At 41.4% G+C, this 17,625-nt stretch overlaps 1 protein-coding gene across 2 annotated transcripts in view; it reads left to right on the forward strand.

The window, feature by feature from the left end:
* The first annotated feature begins 16,213 nt into the window (after positions 1–16,213).
* LOC146558136 (hepatic sodium/bile acid cotransporter-like) overlaps positions 16,214–17,625 on the forward strand; it is a 37,494-nt gene continuing 36,082 nt past the window's right edge. The window contains exon 1 of one of the 2 annotated variants that reach the window (XM_085247423.1): positions 16,214–16,353. The gene's annotated coding sequence lies outside the window, so the exon portion shown is untranslated. The remainder of the gene's footprint in view (positions 16,354–17,625) is intronic. The other variant, XM_085247424.1, reaches the window with a different exon arrangement.

A 17,625-nucleotide genomic window follows, 5' to 3' on the forward strand; every position in this document is an offset into this window, starting at 1 on the left:
CAGTGCTGAGCAATCACTGTCACATCTGTGCACCAGCCACTATTGATGTAGAAGCAGAGACCTCCACCTTTGGACTTACCGGAGAGAGCGGCCTGCCGGTCCGCGCGCAGCAGATGGAAGCCCTCCAGTTTGAGCGCGCAGTCTGGGATGTTCTCACTTAGCCACGACTCCGTAAAACATAAGACACAGGAGGAGGCAAAGTCTCTGTTCATGCTTCTCATCAGGGCCAGTTCGTCAATCTTATTCCCGAGTGAGCGTACATTAGAAAGGAAGATCCCAGGAAGAGCGGTTCGCAGTCCGCGTCTCCTCAAACGCACGAGTGCGCCGGCTCGCTTCCCTCTCTTTCGGCGTCTCGCTTTCCTGGTCAGAGTCAGCAGTAAATCTGCCGCAGATGCGACAAATATTGGAAATAAATCCACAGGCGTTGTAGTCCTGTAGTTAAGGAGCTCTTCTCTGGTGTACGAATATCCAGAGGAGTGCCCAGACACAGAAGAAATGCACAAAAACAAAACAAAAGTAACGCACTGAAGCACCAGGGCGACCATCCGCGGCGCCATCTTGGTTAACTTTTTGCCCTTGGACACAACATTGAATGACAATGCTGCACATCCTGCTGTGAGCATTGTCAGTGGCCCCCCTGAGTCTGACCTGGATGGGTCTGTGACATCTTTTGGGGACACAGGAGCTGCACCTCCTGCCACCTGTACTGTGGATTCCATCTCCAGCATTGGCGAGTGTGATGACCGCACACTATCATGGATCCATCAGCAATCTGCCGCTGACCCAGTCAAAGATGGCGTTCATGAGACCCCTCCTATGATGGGTGCTCCTGATCTTGGTGGGCTGGCTGGTGATGGAGCCTCCCCAGGCTCCTCTGCTGACTCCCATAGTTTTTATTCTCTTGAACCCGAAGATGTGGACTTGGATTAGGGACTTACCACACGTTTTGGTAGAATCATTAAACCAGTTCGGCGCTTGATCGAATCAATGGCTCAACTCGAAACACTCCTTGGTGTTGAACCTGTTCAAGCAGCGGTTATCGATGTGTGAATTTGTTTATTGCTGTATGTTGTCCATTGCTATTGTTTTTGGTAAAGAATAATAAGAGGCACAGAGTCGATTGTATTTTGTCAGTTGTGCAGTCTGATGGTGATGCCCATAGATATTATGGCCTGTTTTGTGTGGTGTAAATGGCACCTCATTTTGTCTATTGTGTGTCCTGGGATCTTTCTAGGCGCCGAGCGGGTCTCAGGTGTCTTATCCTCCTTGGAGGAAGCTATGTTGCTGATCTAATTCATTGGATATGTGATGTGAATTTGTTTGAGGCCACTGTATCTGTTGTTGTGGGTGTATTTATACATTTCATTATTTTTTTTGTGTGTACTTTTTAGGATTTTGTGTAATTCTTGGGGGGTGAATGTAACAGTGTCATAAATCACATCTTGTTATAATTACACAAAATGTGTTCTAAACCCCCAAACCGTTCCTTTTATACCTGACTTTTAGGACCTCCAAGCCTGTAGTTATGTTCATTATCAGTTAGAGCCCCTCCTCATTCTTTTCTTCCTCTTCTTTGATGCAATCCTATAAATACAGTGTACCCCTTTTGCCTCTCCCCTTTTCTACAATTCTCTGGTGGGAGAGGTGGGTGTCATTTCTTTCCAACACCTTAAAACTAGGGCTGCTCAATTAATCGAATTTTAATCACGATTACGATCTGGGCTTTCAACGATCATTAAAAATGACTGAGCCAATTATTAGCCCCTCCCTCATTTATCCGCGACACCTTAAAGGCCGGTCCGTAAAAATATTGTCGGGCATAAACCGGTCCGTGGCGCAAAAAAGGTTGGAGACCGCTGATTAAGAGGACCTGAGGGAAGCTCGGAAAGCTAAGCAGAAGTTATTTGGAGAGGAGAGTGACTGCCGTTGGTTGAAAAGAGGTTATAAAAAAAACTTCAGTGGTGTTGCACACTATTTTAAAATATTTTTTAAAGTCATTGTTAACCCTTTAAATCCGGTCAGAGCAGCACGCTCCGTTTTGTGTAACTATTTTTAAATCCCTGTAGAACCTGAACCGTGTAAGCTAGCGCAATAATTTGTTTTGTATATGAAACCGGAGGAGTTGTACTTACATCTTACGCCATCAGCTTGTCCTCGGTCACGGTTTCCTTCCACATATAGCTTTGCAAAAATTGCATAAAAAGCGCTTGCAGGAACAAAAACATAATATTCCAGAAACACGCTTTGCCGATCCGATCAGCTGTTCGTAACACTTCCCACAGTGAAACAGACATCAGCGTGAACTATCGCATGTCCGCCATTTCCTGGCCGAAACCGGAAGTGACGTCATTTTCGCGGAAATGTAGTTTTTTACTTGTAGGCCTTAAAAACCTATACTGGTCATGTTTGACTTTTCTGAATAGTTTCTGAGATGCTTAGAACTCAAATTGCACTGCTGGAAATAGTTTATTTTGACGCACCTGCTGCTTTCTTTGCAAATTTGCATCATAGGATTGTTTTTTCGTTTTTTCTGCAGTGTATATAAAAATTGGTGTATCTCCAAAATAAAACTATGAAGACACTCAAAATAAATTTCCTGTTGTTGTAAACTATTTTTTGCAACTTTTTTGTATTTAAAGTTTTAAGGGATAAACCTCTTAAATTTCTCCAAGTAGAAATATATGTAAAAAACAAAACAAAAACTATTTTCAATTTTTTTGTAGTTTATTGCACTTTTTTGCAATTAATGTAGTTACTATGGACTTAATGCATACATATTATTAAAATATGGGCCATAACAGTTATATAGCAACTTGAAATGCTCCCACAAATATATATATATTATAGCGATACAAGATGGATAATGCACTTTTTAAAACTTCTGGAACCAGTTCCTTCATCTATTCGAGAGCGGAGCTGCTGGCACTAAGAACAAAGGGACAGACCGGCATGCGACACAACATCCCGGCCGAGCTAAAGAGGAGCTACAGAGGCTGCAAAGCTGGAACGAGGAGAGCGGATCACCGGAGGCGATTCAAACCATCAATCCCGACAGTGATCATGGGCAACGTGAACTCGTTACAGAATAAGATTGATGAACTGTGCGCTCTGAACAACCACAGACTATACCGTGAGTGCAGCTTGTTTATCTTCATGGAGACGTGGCTAACCGAGCTAACGCCGCAGGCTAACGTAGACCTATGCGGTTTCACATCCATGAGAGCCGATAGGGACACGCAGGCCAGCGGAAAAAGCAGAGGTGGGGGACTCATTGTCTACGTTAACAACAGATACTGTAACCCTGGACACGTCTCCGTTAAAGTTTTGGTATGCCGTCCGGACCTGGAGCTGCTAGCTGTTAGCTTGCGGCCATATTATCTACCTCGGGAGTTCAGTCATGTGATCTGTGTGTGTGTCTACATCCCTCCGAGGGCCGCTGCAACAGCTGCCTGTGAGAAAATACACACAGTCACAGCAAGACTTCAGACACAAAACCCCGAGGCTTTCATTATTATATCTGGAGACTTTAACCATGCCACACTGGACTCTACTCTGGCTGCTTTTCACCAGTTTGTGAATTGTCCCACAAGGACCAACAGGACAATTGACCTACTGTATGCTAATGTGAGAGATGCATACAGAGCCACCCCCCTCCCCCCACTAGGGAAGTCAGACCACAACCTGGTTTACCTACAGCCACAATACACACCCCTCGTCCAAAGGCAGCCGGTCACAACGCGCTCCATCCGGAGATGGACCCCAGAAAAGGAGGATGCTCTGAGGGACTGTTATGACACCACAGACTGGGATGTGCTCCTGAGCCCACATGGTGAGGACATAGAGGGGGCGACACACTGTCTTACAGACTACCTCAACTTTTGTGTGGACACGGTCGCCCCTGCTAAGACGGTACGGTGTTATCCTAATAACAAACCGTGGGTAACACAGGAAGTCAAAGCTGTCCTCAACATGAAGAAGAAGGCTTTCAGGAGCAAAGTGAAGGAGGAGATGAAAGCAGCACAGCGGGAGGTGAAACGCTGCCTGAGGGAAGCAAAGGACACCTACAGGAGGAAGGTGGAACAGAAGTTGGAGAGGAACAATATGAGGGAGGTCTGGAATGGTGTGAAAACCATCACAGGCCACAACACCAAGAAAAGCACAGTGGGGGGGGGGGGGGGGCTGTGGAGAAGGCAAACGAACTCAACAACTTCTTCAACAGGTTTGACCAGCCCACAACCCCCCCCACCCTCACCCTCACCTTCACTACAGAGTCCAATCCCCACTCTCCTACCTCCCTCGCTTCCCCCCCTTCCTGACACCATGACACCCCCCTCCTCCAATCCCTCTCTCAGCAGCAAGACATCTCCCCCCCTCCCCTCCTCCCAAACATCTCCCAGTGTCACAGTGGATCAGGTCAGGAGACAACTGAGGAAGCTTCGCCCCAGAAAGGCAGCAGGCCCAGACAAGGTGTGTCCTAGGATGCTAAAGGCGTGTGCTGCTGAACTTGGGGAGCCGCTACAACGAGTCTTCAACCTCAGTCTGCGACTGGGGAGAGTGCCCGCCCTATGGAAGACATCCTGCATCGTCCTGGTCCCCAAAAAGAACCGGCCCAATGAGCTGAATGACTTCCGACCGGTGGCACTGACGTCACATCTTATGAAGACTCTAGAGCGGCTCTTCCTCAACCTCCTCCGACCACAGGTACAACATGCCCAGGACCCACTACAGTTTGCATACAAGGCGGGTGTCGGAGTGGAGGATGCCATCCTGTACCTCCTACACAGAGCCCACTCACACCTGGATGGGGGAAAAGGCACGGTCAGGATCCTGTTTCTTGACTTTTCCAGTGCCTTTAATACCATCCGGCCCTGTATGCTTCAGGAAAAACTGAACAGGATGGAGGTGGACCCCTGCCTGGTCGCTTGGATCTCCGACTACCTCACCGACAGACCACAGTACGTCAGGCTGAAGGACATCACGTCTGACACAGTGGTCAGCAGCACAGGAGCACCACAGGGAACTGTGCTGTCCCCTCTTCTCTTCACCCTGTACACCTCTGACTTCTGCTACAACTCTGAATTATGCCACATTCAGAAGTTTGCAGACGACACAGCCATCATGGGGTGTATCTGGGATGATCAGGAAGAGGAGTACAGAAGTCTGGTGAGGAACTTTGTCGCATGGAGTCACACAAACCACCTGCAACTCAACACCTCAAAGACTAAGGAACTGGTTGTGGACTTCGGGAGGTCTAGAGCAGGTCCACTGCCGGTTCAGATAGAGGGGGAGGAGGTGGTCAACAAGTACAAGTACCTCGGGCTGTGGGTGGACAATAAACTGGACTGGTCATGCAACACAGAGCACCTGTATAAAAAAGCACAAAGCCGACTGTACTTCCTCAGGAGGCTGAGGTCTTTTAACATCTGCAGGAAGCTCCTGAGGATGTTTTACCAGTCGGTGGTTGCTGGAGTACTTTTCTATGCTGTTGTGTGCTGGGGGAGCAGCACAGCAAAGAAGGACTCATCCAGGCTGGAGAAACTGATCAGGAGGGCTAGCTCTGTGGTCAGCATGAAGCTGGACACTCTGGTGACAGTGGCAGAGAAAAGGACATTAAAGAAACTGATGGACATTATGGACAATGCCAGGCATCCTCTGCACACGGCCATTAACAACCAGAAGAGTCTGTTCAGTGACAGGTTGCTTCTCCCAAAGACAAGAACTAACAGACTTAAAAACTCCTTTGTCCCACACGCCATCAAACTGTTTAACTCCTCTCTGGAGGGGAGAGGGAGGGGAAACAGGAGGACAAAGGAGGGGGGGAACAACTAAGCTGTAGTGCCTCTTCACCTCACTGTGCAATACCTTTTGTGCAATACTTTTGTAAATAGTCAACAGTGCAATAGACCTCAATACTTGAAATGTGCAATTCACTTGTATTTTTATTTTTTATTCCTATTTATTCTATTTATCCCCTTCGTATATTTTATTTATATTGTCTCTGTATTTATATATATGTGTGTGTGTGTATATATATATATATATAATATTCTGTAACTCTGTAACTTCTGTCGGTGCTGTGCTTTTTTGGAAATCGAATTTCCCAGAGGAACCCACCCGAGGGATTAATAAAGTTCTATCTTATCTTAAATGGCACTACAACATGTAAAAAAATAATATAAGCTCTGGCGGACTTGGTTCTATGGTAGGTCTTAAAGGGTTAAATAAATATCGTCAAATAATCGAGATCTCAATTTCAGTTAAAATAATCGTGATTATCATTTTTGCCATAATCGAGCAGCCCTACTTAAAACACACATATAATTCATATTTAGCCACTCTGATGTTTCTGATTGCGATTTTAGTTCAATTATTGTCATTATTAAGCCTGTTTTTGTTAGATGATATAAGTGTGTAGTATGTGTGTATCATAAATGTGTTTTAGGCGCCATAAATGCTAGCATGAATATCTATTCCTTGCTAGCTTGGAAGTTGTGGTGGGTTGAGCTAACCCTCTTCCCCACTGTTTGTATTTGGTCGTAGGAGCTGGAGTGGGCAAATTATTTACTTGGAGGTCTTTCTTTCTTTTACCTTTTTTATCAGACACAACGCAAAGCCACACCGGTTACACAGCCTTTAGGGGTGGGGTGGGGTGTGGGGGGGATTTTCAATCCATAGCCATAATTGACTAACTAACTATATATATATAATGTTTAACCTGAGTAGCAAAAGACCGCAGGGGGTTGAAAACAATACCCCAGGAGTTAGCTGTGCTCGCGGACTCTTATCAAGCCTTGACCTCCCGGTCAGCTATTGCGCTGGTGGATAACAGAGCTCTCCGATGTTAAGGTTCAAAATTGAGGAAGGAGAGTACAAACCACCCTTGGTCCAGAAGGTCTTGGTCAAACAATGATTTTAATGACTACACACGTGTGGGAAGAACACTCTGTACGCCGACAGCAAGTGATCTCCGACTTAATCAAAGCATAAACAGATATTTTATAGCATCAGGGTTTGATTTACTGACGCCCCTTCATGCGTCACAGATACATTTTATACATAGATCAGATCAACACCACAATGACTTTTAACCCAGAAGATCATCTTCTATTTTCATGGCTGGTACTTTCCGTTCTTGTCTTAAAGTGAATTGTTCCTCTTTCTTGCCGAGACACGACTAATCTCTCCTCTAAATAAATCTAACTCATGTGTGTGTGTGTGTTGACCCCACATGCTCTTTGTGTCACCTCTTCACCTACTAACTGTCTGTGTCTCGTCCTCAAATGCTCTTTCTCAATTCACCTGTTGCACTTCTGACCTTTCACCAGGACAGAGGCTCACTGAGACTATGTGTATGTCTTCTACTAAATAAATGTTTTAACCAAGAACCTCTACTAAAACCTTAATATAAAATGACCTGATATATAAGTGTTTTGTAAGCATGTATTGCAATTCCTTCTATGGCTCCAAGTCACTTGCACAATAGATTGTCCGGACATCGCGCCGAACAAAGCTTCCAACCCCCAATTAATTGACCGAGCTCCAACTCTTTAATAAGCACAGATATGCATTGTGTATAAAATAGTCATAACTGCACCTGAAATACAAAATTAACATCATCATAAACATCTTAAGGCCATCTTAAAGCTATCTGTTACATTGTTAAAGCCTCGTCTTAGCCTGCTGCTCAAAATAACTTCCTGCTTCTGCAAACTCTCTGCAAGCCTGTTTCCTGTCAGCCTGTGACTTTTAGCCTTTCTGAAAGACACACACTGTTCAACCCCTGAATGCAATATCCATGCTGCAGATTATATTTATTATTTAACAATAGCAGTAAAATAATTTCCCTGCTCCACACTCCCTCTCTCGACCTCTGGAACACCAGAGGTCGCAATACATTGTGTCCTCGCTCAGCAAATCAGACAACCTCATGTCATCTAATTGGTCCGGTAATAAACACCAGCTCCCCTTCGAGAACACTCCATGTGTAAGCTTAGGTTTTCTCGGTCCCTCTCTTGTGGTCCATGAAGCCTCGACATCTCCAGGATCCTCGCCCCTCCTGTGGTCGCCGAGATCTTCTGCAAAGGAAACAAAACACCTTTTCCTGCACCTCCCTAACTTATCCTATTTGGGACTCTGTAATCAAAAGCATGATCCTAATTATGTTCTTAACTTATTGACTTGTATTTATATATATTCTTCAACGTTACTCATCACTTTAAAACTCTTTAAGCCCTGCTTTTACGTCCGGTTGCTCGCTCTATTTTTCCCTTATCTGATCATCAACATCCTGTGCACAAACTGTCCACCTTGTTAACAAAAAATCATTAGAACCAGCCTATTCTACTAAAAGCTCCAAAAGAAAACAACCACTTTAATCAATTAAGTTTAAGCATATAAGCAATTACTCCTGTATACATTTCATCATAGCTAAATGCTGCCTAAAAACAACTCCTATGTGTTAACTTCATTTTAACCTCACATTTCCTATGTTATAACCCGTTTTGGTATAGCCTTTTTATTTCATTTTGCTCCTTTTAATGTAACAATACCTTCTAATTCTAGTTTATCAGACTTAACCAAAATATATGCTTTCCTTCCTCTTTGGTCCTTCTTTAAGTTCAGTTAAAAGCTAAATGAATTTGAGGCTTTTTGCCTGGAATCAATACTGTCATGTGTGTTTATGGACTCTGTGTCTGTAAGCGCGTGCAATCCTTCAATAACTTCAATAACTCATATCAAAAAATGCAATATGTATAAAAATCATTTCTATTTATAAGCTCTCCCCTTTATCCTAAAAATAAATCTATGTAATATCTGTATGTGTACACCTACATTATAACCACTACTTCTAGAAATCAAAAAAGAAATCAAACCTGTTCTACTCCTTCAACCCTCACTAATTTTCCCTCTAAGATTTATTCACAGCTTTGAAAAACCGGCATTGTATCTTCTAAACAGGATTCAGTTCTTTAATCCTTTAACCTTAACATAAAAATAACAGTTTCAGTTTTACCATATCCAAATGATCAAAAACCCCAAAAGTCCTAAAATGATCCTAAATTATTAAACAATTAAATTAATACACCCTAAACCCCCCTTTATTTTGATACATGAAATGTGTCAAAATACTATACAAAACTAAAAATGCTCAGTTTTCCCCACTCATGTTCCAATCTGTGTCTTACAAATAAACTTAAAACAGAACAATTATCAGTCATGTGTTTCTACAATTAATGGTAACTGAGTTATATCAAAAAATATTTCCCCTTTAGCATTTGGCATTCTCCCAACAATATACTATAATCCCATAATCTAACCCCAGTCAACAAAACAGAAATTTTCTCTGGTAAAAGCAAATTGTTTGTCCACATGTATTCATCCACACCTTCATCCAGTCACACATTCACATGCAGTCACACCATATATTTGCTAATAGTGGAGCGTCCCGCGCCAGATTCTCCACCCTCAGCAAAATGAGCTCAGTCATTTTTTATTTTCCATAGGAAAATATTTCTTTATGCTTTTGGACTGGATTGACTCCAACAATCCTTTTTACAGGGACTAAGAATAGTCCCTACAGGTAGCTTTCTCCTCAGCCAATTGTAATCTGGAAAGCCCCCTTATATTTGCTCTTCCCGAGAATTTTCAGCGCCGTTATTCACTGTTGCAGGCCTCCTTAAAACAGAAATGAGAAACAATAGAGCTGATTATTAGCTCATAAAAACAAAATCAAAATCACCTGACAGGTTTTCTTTAAGTGCACTGTTACAAAATAATGGGCCCAATTTTAGACATGTCGATGTTTCCTAAAACTCCCTCTATTAAAAACAACAACAACAACAACCCGAACCTTAAACACACAAAAGTTTTGCCACCACATAATTTCACCTCCTCAATACACCAAAAGCCTCATTAAAACCACACAATTTGCACACAAAAATCACCCCCTTATGTTCTTTAACATACTTAAATTCAGCATAAGACCCCCTTACGACAACATATAATCACTAAACTATAAATTTCCTACCCAACTCTGTACTTCTCTTGTCTGCCATGCTTCCTCTTCTGAAAGTCACTTCCTCAGTCACACACACACACACACACACAGGAAGTTCCTTCGTCACCACTCACTCCAACTAATTTGCATACTGAGTCATCTCTCAAGAAGTTGCCGTAACAAGAGAAACATATGTATAAACATTACCACCTTATTAAATTATTTTATTTCTTTCTACAGTGATCACTGGTTTTGATCACTTAGTACGAGAGAGCACTCCTAAGTCACTCTTTTTAAAACTACTTTAAACACTTTTTGTTTTCATAACTCACTCCCTTTGTCATATAGCTTCTTTGAGTTATTCCTCAGCTTCAAACTCAAGTGTATTTCATTAACCATTCACACCATTCTACCACTCATACAAGTAGCAAACTGATCTTCATTGCGTATCTTTGTGTTCTAAGCCAGGTTTAATCAGTATCTATACAAATAATCATCATGAGCTTGTCTTGTCTTTATAAGGTTAATGCATTTTCTGTTTGTGTATGTGAATTTGCATATGTTGCTTTTGCAGTGTGTCAGACTCCTGCACAATTTTGCCTTTAAACAGTCAATTTACTCCTTCCCAAATTTACTAACCCAAATTCTAAGTTCCCACCTTAAATAGCAGCATTCCTTGTCCTCAGCCAGAAGGTAGGGCTCCACTTGCCACTCTCCCCCTCTGCCTCAGCCCAGCGGCTTTACCCTTGAGGTCCCGTCTTCTTCACTTCATCTCACCAGTGAGTCTGAGCTCACAGGGACTGAGTGAGGCCGAGTAATCGTGACTGTGCCTGCCTTAGGTTGTCCCAGGGTTTCGAGGTGGGATCTTACCCGTCATGGGCTATCCAGCCTTCCATACTCGCCTGATACGGGGCCCAAGTGGGCAGGGGAGGGAACACACTGGCTCTGGAAATTAAAGGAGTATAAGCTGCTTCCTTCATTGCATCTTATATTAAACTATCTCACTTCTGATTCCTTCCTAGAATAATTTCACATATGGCACTTTGTGTATGTGTGTTTTCTATTCATTAATGTAATTGTCAGTTATTTTCTCTCTTCATTTTACCTTCTTTTGTTTGTTTGTAACGTTCTACTTTAGTTCTACTAAACCTTGATGTAAAAACAATACTCCCTTATTTCACGCACACACTCTGCATTTTGCCTACGCACACACTTCTCTCTCAGACTTCCTCTGTTCACACACCGCCTTGCACTCACTCTACTATCAACTTTCATAGTGTTATTATTATTTAGTATTTTGTACACATCACACAGAATCATTCAAATCGAGTACTCACAGCATTCACATCACAACCTTCAACTTTCACTTTCAATCCTGCAAGACGCAGAGATGGACATCTCCTTCACCTAACATAAAACTAAATTACCATATCAACATACAATTACTGAAATTCAAACTCAAATACACCGTCTGTTTTAATAAAGTAAAAGAGTAAACAGGTGTACCAAGTGTATGTACTTATGTGTTTTTAAACTGAAAGAAAAAGAAACTCAAACTCTTATAACATCACTCATGCATCTCTTAAATTAAAAACACTTTCAAACTTTAAAACATCCTACTTGACATCACCAAACAAATACCTCTCACCTTTATTCATCATTCAAAACCTTCTAGTCACCGCATTCACACACTTAAACTGTGACTAGAGTTGAGGAATATAACTCAAAACACACTTTTCTAAGAGTATTTTAGACATGCTTGTCATAATCAGAAAGAGCAAGTCAAAAACAAACAAACGAAAAATTGAAACCTCCATTAATTCTCACCGCACACACAAGAAATTGAAAAAATAAACCACACCAGCAACTAATGCTGGAGAAAAGTTACTACTGCAAGTAATGTGTTAGTCTTCAGTATATACAGTGCACTCAATATATTTATATATCTACATCCAAACTCAGTCAATTACTATACATCCACTACGGCAACTCAAAACTTTATTTATAACCCTCTAATGAACATAAATGGCATTTGAAACACACACTCAACAATGTTTGCAGCAGTATATGTAAAACCAACTGTGGTTTAAACAGTTCACTGCTTACTCATTTGCATTTTCACTCACACACACACCGTCTAAAAATAGCAGCAGGCAGTCAGTGCATTGCTGACTCGACACACAGCCTCCTCTCACTTTATATTACAAAGACGTCTTATATTTACAACTACTGCCAGATCTGTCAGCTTTAGCGCCTACACAATTTCGACAAATTTAAAATAACCGCCCAGCGGATAAACTCCCTGAGTTTTTTGCGACCAATTAACCAGTATCAGACTTTAACTGTTTCTGGCCTCATCTCTAAAATCCCTAACTCAATTTAAAAGCGTCAACCAACCCAAACTTTGCCTGAAGCTCTATTTTTGGCATTACACAGCCAAGGCTTACCCCGAAGTTTTAAGTTAAAGTTACACGCCCGAAGTCCAACTTCTTCTGACCAAAAAAGCGCAGGTACCGTTCCAAACGGTAAGGAGACTCTAACTCCTAGTGATTCTGGAGTGCCCCAAACTCCACAGTGACCAACTGACTATCCCTCTTCGAGGACAATGCCTAAGTGTCCTTGGCATTGGCAAGCGTTACCTCTGAGCACTGCGCTTCCTAGAACCCCCACGGTTCCGTTCTAAAATAATTTATAATACTTTGAAACAACAATCAACACCCAACACAAGTGTATGACTGAGGCAGATCTACCCTGATGGACAATGGGGACTCTAACCCACAAAATGACCAACAAAGGTCTGACCTAATGACCAACTGGGACTTTAACCCACAAAATGACCAAATTTCCTACCAAACTACTTGAGACTCTAACTCAATTTCTTTGGGACTTCAACCCAGTATTTAAACTTTTCCTGGCAGACTCAAACTGCTTTAGCAGACTTTACTGCTTTCATTTCTTCTTTCTTCTTAGCAGAACTCTAACTGCTTCAACTCATGAGATTTTTCATCAAAATCAAAACAGACATCCACCAGTAACTTCAGTGAGTAGACTTAAATTTTATCATATCCAATTTGGCACACTTTGGAAATAATTCAACAGGTAGTGCCTTACCTTTGGATCAGCCGGCTTATGTCCACTCACTTTGACCACTGGAATTCATGTCTGCCCGTCAGACCACCTAAGACCAAATTTCTCCATCTACACCTCCAATTCTCCCTCCTCAACCACCGGACGAAGCCCCCAAATGTTAAGGTTCAAAATTGAGGAAGGAGAGTACAAACCACCCTTGGTCCAGAAGGTCTTGGTCAAACAATGATTTTAATGACTACACACGTGTGGGAAGAACACTCTGTACGCCGACAGCAAGTGATCTCCGACTTAATCAAAGCATAAACAGATATTTTATAGCATCAGGGTTTGATTTACTGACGCCCCTTCATGCGTCACAGATACATTTTATACATAGATCAGATCAACACCACAATGACTTTTAACCCAGAAGATCATCTTCTATTTTCATGGCTGGTACTTTCCGTTCTTGTCTTAAAGTGAATTGTTCCTCTTTCTTGCCGAGACACGACTAATCTCTCCTCTAAATAAATCTAACTCATGTGTGTGTGTGTGTTGACCCCACATGCTCTTTGTGTCACCTCTTCACCTACTAACTGTCTGTGTCTCGTCCTCAAATGCTCTTTCTCAATTCACCTGTTGCACTTCTGACCTTTCACCAGGACAGAGGCTCACTGAGACTATGTGTATGTCTTCTACTAAATAAATGTTTTAACCAAGAACCTCTACTAAAACCTTAATATAAAATGACCTGATATATAAGTGTTTTGTAAGCATGTATTGCAATTCCTTCTATGGCTCCAAGTCACTTGCACAATAGATTGTCCGGACATCGCGCCGAACAAAGCTTCCAACCCCCAATTAATTGACCGAGCTCCAACTCTTTAATAAGCACAGATATGCATTGTGTATAAAATAGTCATAACTGCACCTGAAATACAAAATTAACATCATCATAAACATCTTAAGGCCATCTTAAAGCTATCTGTTACATTGTTAAAGCCTCGTCTTAGCCTGCTGCTCAAAATAACTTCCTGCTTCTGCAAACTCTCTGCAAGCCTGTTTCCTGTCAGCCTGTGACTTTTAGCCTTTCTGAAAGACACACACTGTTCAACCCCTGAATGCAATATCCATGCTGCAGATTATATTTATTATTTAACAATAGCAGTAAAATAATTTCCCTGCTCCACACCGAAAACGTGGAAGCACTTTTGCAAATATCTGATATTTTGATAAATTAAGTAGATATTTGCGCATTAAACGGCTACATTCTCGGCTGAAAATATCTTAAAATGTTATTTTGTGACCCAGAAAGGGTAGTCTGGGGAAAAGGAGGATCGCATTTGTCGGCCACGGTTGTCGGAGCCTGTGCGTACTTGTAATTAATGGCGGAGGAGCGGGGCTAAAAAACTTATTACTTTTTCTGGGTCACAAAATAAACTTTTAAGATATTTTCAGGTGAGAATGTAGCTGTGTAAACTATTTCATACTATTTCACGTGATTCAGTTTATTTTGAAAAGTCTGATCAGTATCTTGAGCTTTATTGTGAAAGGTTTATGTGGAAAATAAACAAGCGGACATGTGATGGTTTTACCGTCGTTGTCGCTAATGACAACGCATAAAAACAGGCGCTTGTCCGTTAGTGTGGTTGTATTAAATATAAGAGAAAGAGAGAACTTTAAGAAATTAATATAGCCACTACAGTGACCATCAAAACGATGAAAAAATATTGCTGTAAACAGTTTATTTTGCAACACCACGAAACAAATGATAGCGTAAAATGAAACGATAAGACGTTTTTATATTGTCATCCGATATATATCGTTATATGAACAGCCCTACCTCAGAGATGTTTTTACTGGCAGACTTCAGCGGAAAGCCAGTATTATCATCTCACAACAGACTGCAGTCTGAGGAGTATGTCAGCTGTAGATTCCTTTGAGTGATTTATAGTAAATATTGGTGACAAAAATTGGGTTTGAAGGCCTGATTTACTCCGTGAATCATACATTTAATTTATCACTATCTATAGTCAAAAGTTTCAAAAAAGCCTTCATGTAACAGACAGTTTTTTGAAAAAGACAAACTCAAAAAGAATACAGTCCAGTTATGTCTTTATTATCTTTGGCTAGATCAAAGATGAAAGCTAGATCACTCTGACTTGAAAATCTGTAACTTATCACTCCTTGTCAAAATATTCCCCTCTGAACTGCAGTGGGTTCTATCTGAGAGGATGTCGCCATTTGTCCACTGCATGAACTACATCTCCTTGGATGATGTCCACATATAATATCCAAGCACAGCATGCACACAAACCTCTCCAGTTGTCCAGATACCAAACATAATATGAAGATTACTTGGGGTCGGAACACCCTACCCTGTCTTAATTCTATGGCTTTTAGTTTACTTGTATTGCTATGTATCACTTTTATTTTATTTATCTCTTTAGTTTCAAATAGTTGTACAGCACTTTGTTTGAAAGCGCTTTATAAATAAAGTTATTATTATTATTATTATTATTATTACATGCTTTTGAATAGGTGGGGCAGTATTTGAAAACTAAAATATGCCGGTTTGTACACATACACGAGAGACACGAGAGTTCTTCCTTACTGATGTTTACTGTGCTTCTCTTAACGTACACAGGTACACCGTAGAACTGGTGAATACAAATGTACAAGAAAATTATATTTCAGCATTAAAACATATTACAATATAAAATTCACAAAATATAAACAAACATACCACTTTGGCCTGCAAGTAGACAAACCGGTGTAATTGGAACTTAGGGCTTATTTCTTCTTTCTTAGCTTGACTTTTACACGGCTAGACCGTCACCATGCGCAGCTTCTCTGACCTTACTTCCCAAAACAGGAAGTGACCTCTGCCCTTACCTTATACTTACAGAATTAACTGGTTACTTTCCATGTATCAAATTAACTGTACACCAATCCAGTAGGCAAAAAAGGAAAATGTTAACATGCTCAACACAAAAATAAAACATACAAAATAAAATGCGTTAGTTACATTATCATTACAAGAGCTCCGCCTAGTGGTCAAATAATAACATTTCACCAACTGTTACATAAAATAAAGTGTCTTGTAGTGCTACTTTAGTTCATTTCTTTCTTTATGTGGAGGAGGATGGTCTCCTCTTTAGGTGCTGAAGTCAGCAGTGCGCTAGATGGCACCACCAGAGGCCTGAAGAGATAAAAGAAGTGGCAACACAAAAGGATGTTTTGACAAAGAGACGAGAGCAGAGCAAAGGAAGAATCTGGCCTAAAAGGTAAAGCAAGCACTGAATACAGCTGTAAACATATCTGTCAACTGTTTATTTCTTGAAAATGCAGAGCAATATGCTTTGTTTAGTTAAGCATTAGTTAAATGTGTTAAACAGTCAAATAAAAGTTCACTGTATTTACACTGCATGCATACGATTAGTGAGAAATAGTGAAGAAAGTAGGCTTTTAAATGACTTTAATAAACCTCATGTTCTGTTTTTATTAGGGCTGTCAAATGATTAAAATTTTTAATCAGATTAATCACAGCCTAAAAATGAATTAATCATGATTAATCGCAACTCGAAATATGACCAAAATGTGTGCAAACATACGGACAGATAGCGGATTTTTACACACTTGTTAGTGTTATTTAATGCTAAGACCACGCTGAGTGGCCTGCGTTCACTCAGCGTGGTCTGACGTAGGCTGGGTGTTGTGCTGGAAGCGAATTAATCACAGCCTAAAAATTGATTAATCGCAACTCGAAATATATGTGTATATGTGTATATATGTGTAAAAATCGGGACAGATAGTGGTTTTTAACACACTTGTTTGTTTTATTTATTATTAATTGTGAGTACAAGCAGTACAAGCAGAACAGGGCTTCAAATAATTGTGAGGGATTTTTACTGAATGTTTTCCACCCGTTTAAATCTAGCACATTGTTTTATCCATATACATCTTCAAGTTCACAGAACATAGGCCTAATTCAACAAGCAAAATAGAAAAAATCTCCAATCATCCTTTTGGGTAAGGTAGATTAGTGCAAAAAAATATGAACAACAGTGAAAAGTATTGTTTAAATCACATTCAACCATAGAACAAGCTCTAAACACACGGTCCTCTGGTCTACTCATCCTTCAGCCAGTTGCTGAGACAAACCAACTTGTCCACGTTCTCTGAGTGCAGAGCAGACCTCTTCTTGTTCACAATGTGCCCTGCTACAGAGAACAGCCTCTCACAGGGCACTGTGGAGGCAGGAGTGGCCAGGTATCTGCGAGCAAGGCGGGCCAGCTGGCTGTGGGCTCCTGCATGAGCTGCCCACCACTGTAAGGGCAGTGCAGGGCTCTGCTCTGTAGCGCTGTATGGCTCTGTCCTGCTGTACCTCCTCCTCTGACTCAGAGTCAGAGTCCATCTGCAGCAGGCTCAGCCTCTTCTTGGCTGGACCTTCTTCTGCAGTGTGTGATCTTCTAGGCGAGTCTTCATGCAGCATGCCTGCCAGTGTGGTCCACACTGCTTCTCTGTCAGTCTTGGGCACACTGCGTAGGTCTTTAAAA

The sequence above is a fragment of the Mchenga conophoros genome, linkage group LG15 (genome assembly GCF_057382185.1).
Source record: "Mchenga conophoros isolate Kocher_MC1m ecotype Shallow Benthic linkage group LG15, M_conophoros_male_GT1.1, whole genome shotgun sequence".
Classification (NCBI taxonomy): Eukaryota; Metazoa; Chordata; class Actinopteri; order Cichliformes; family Cichlidae; genus Mchenga; species Mchenga conophoros.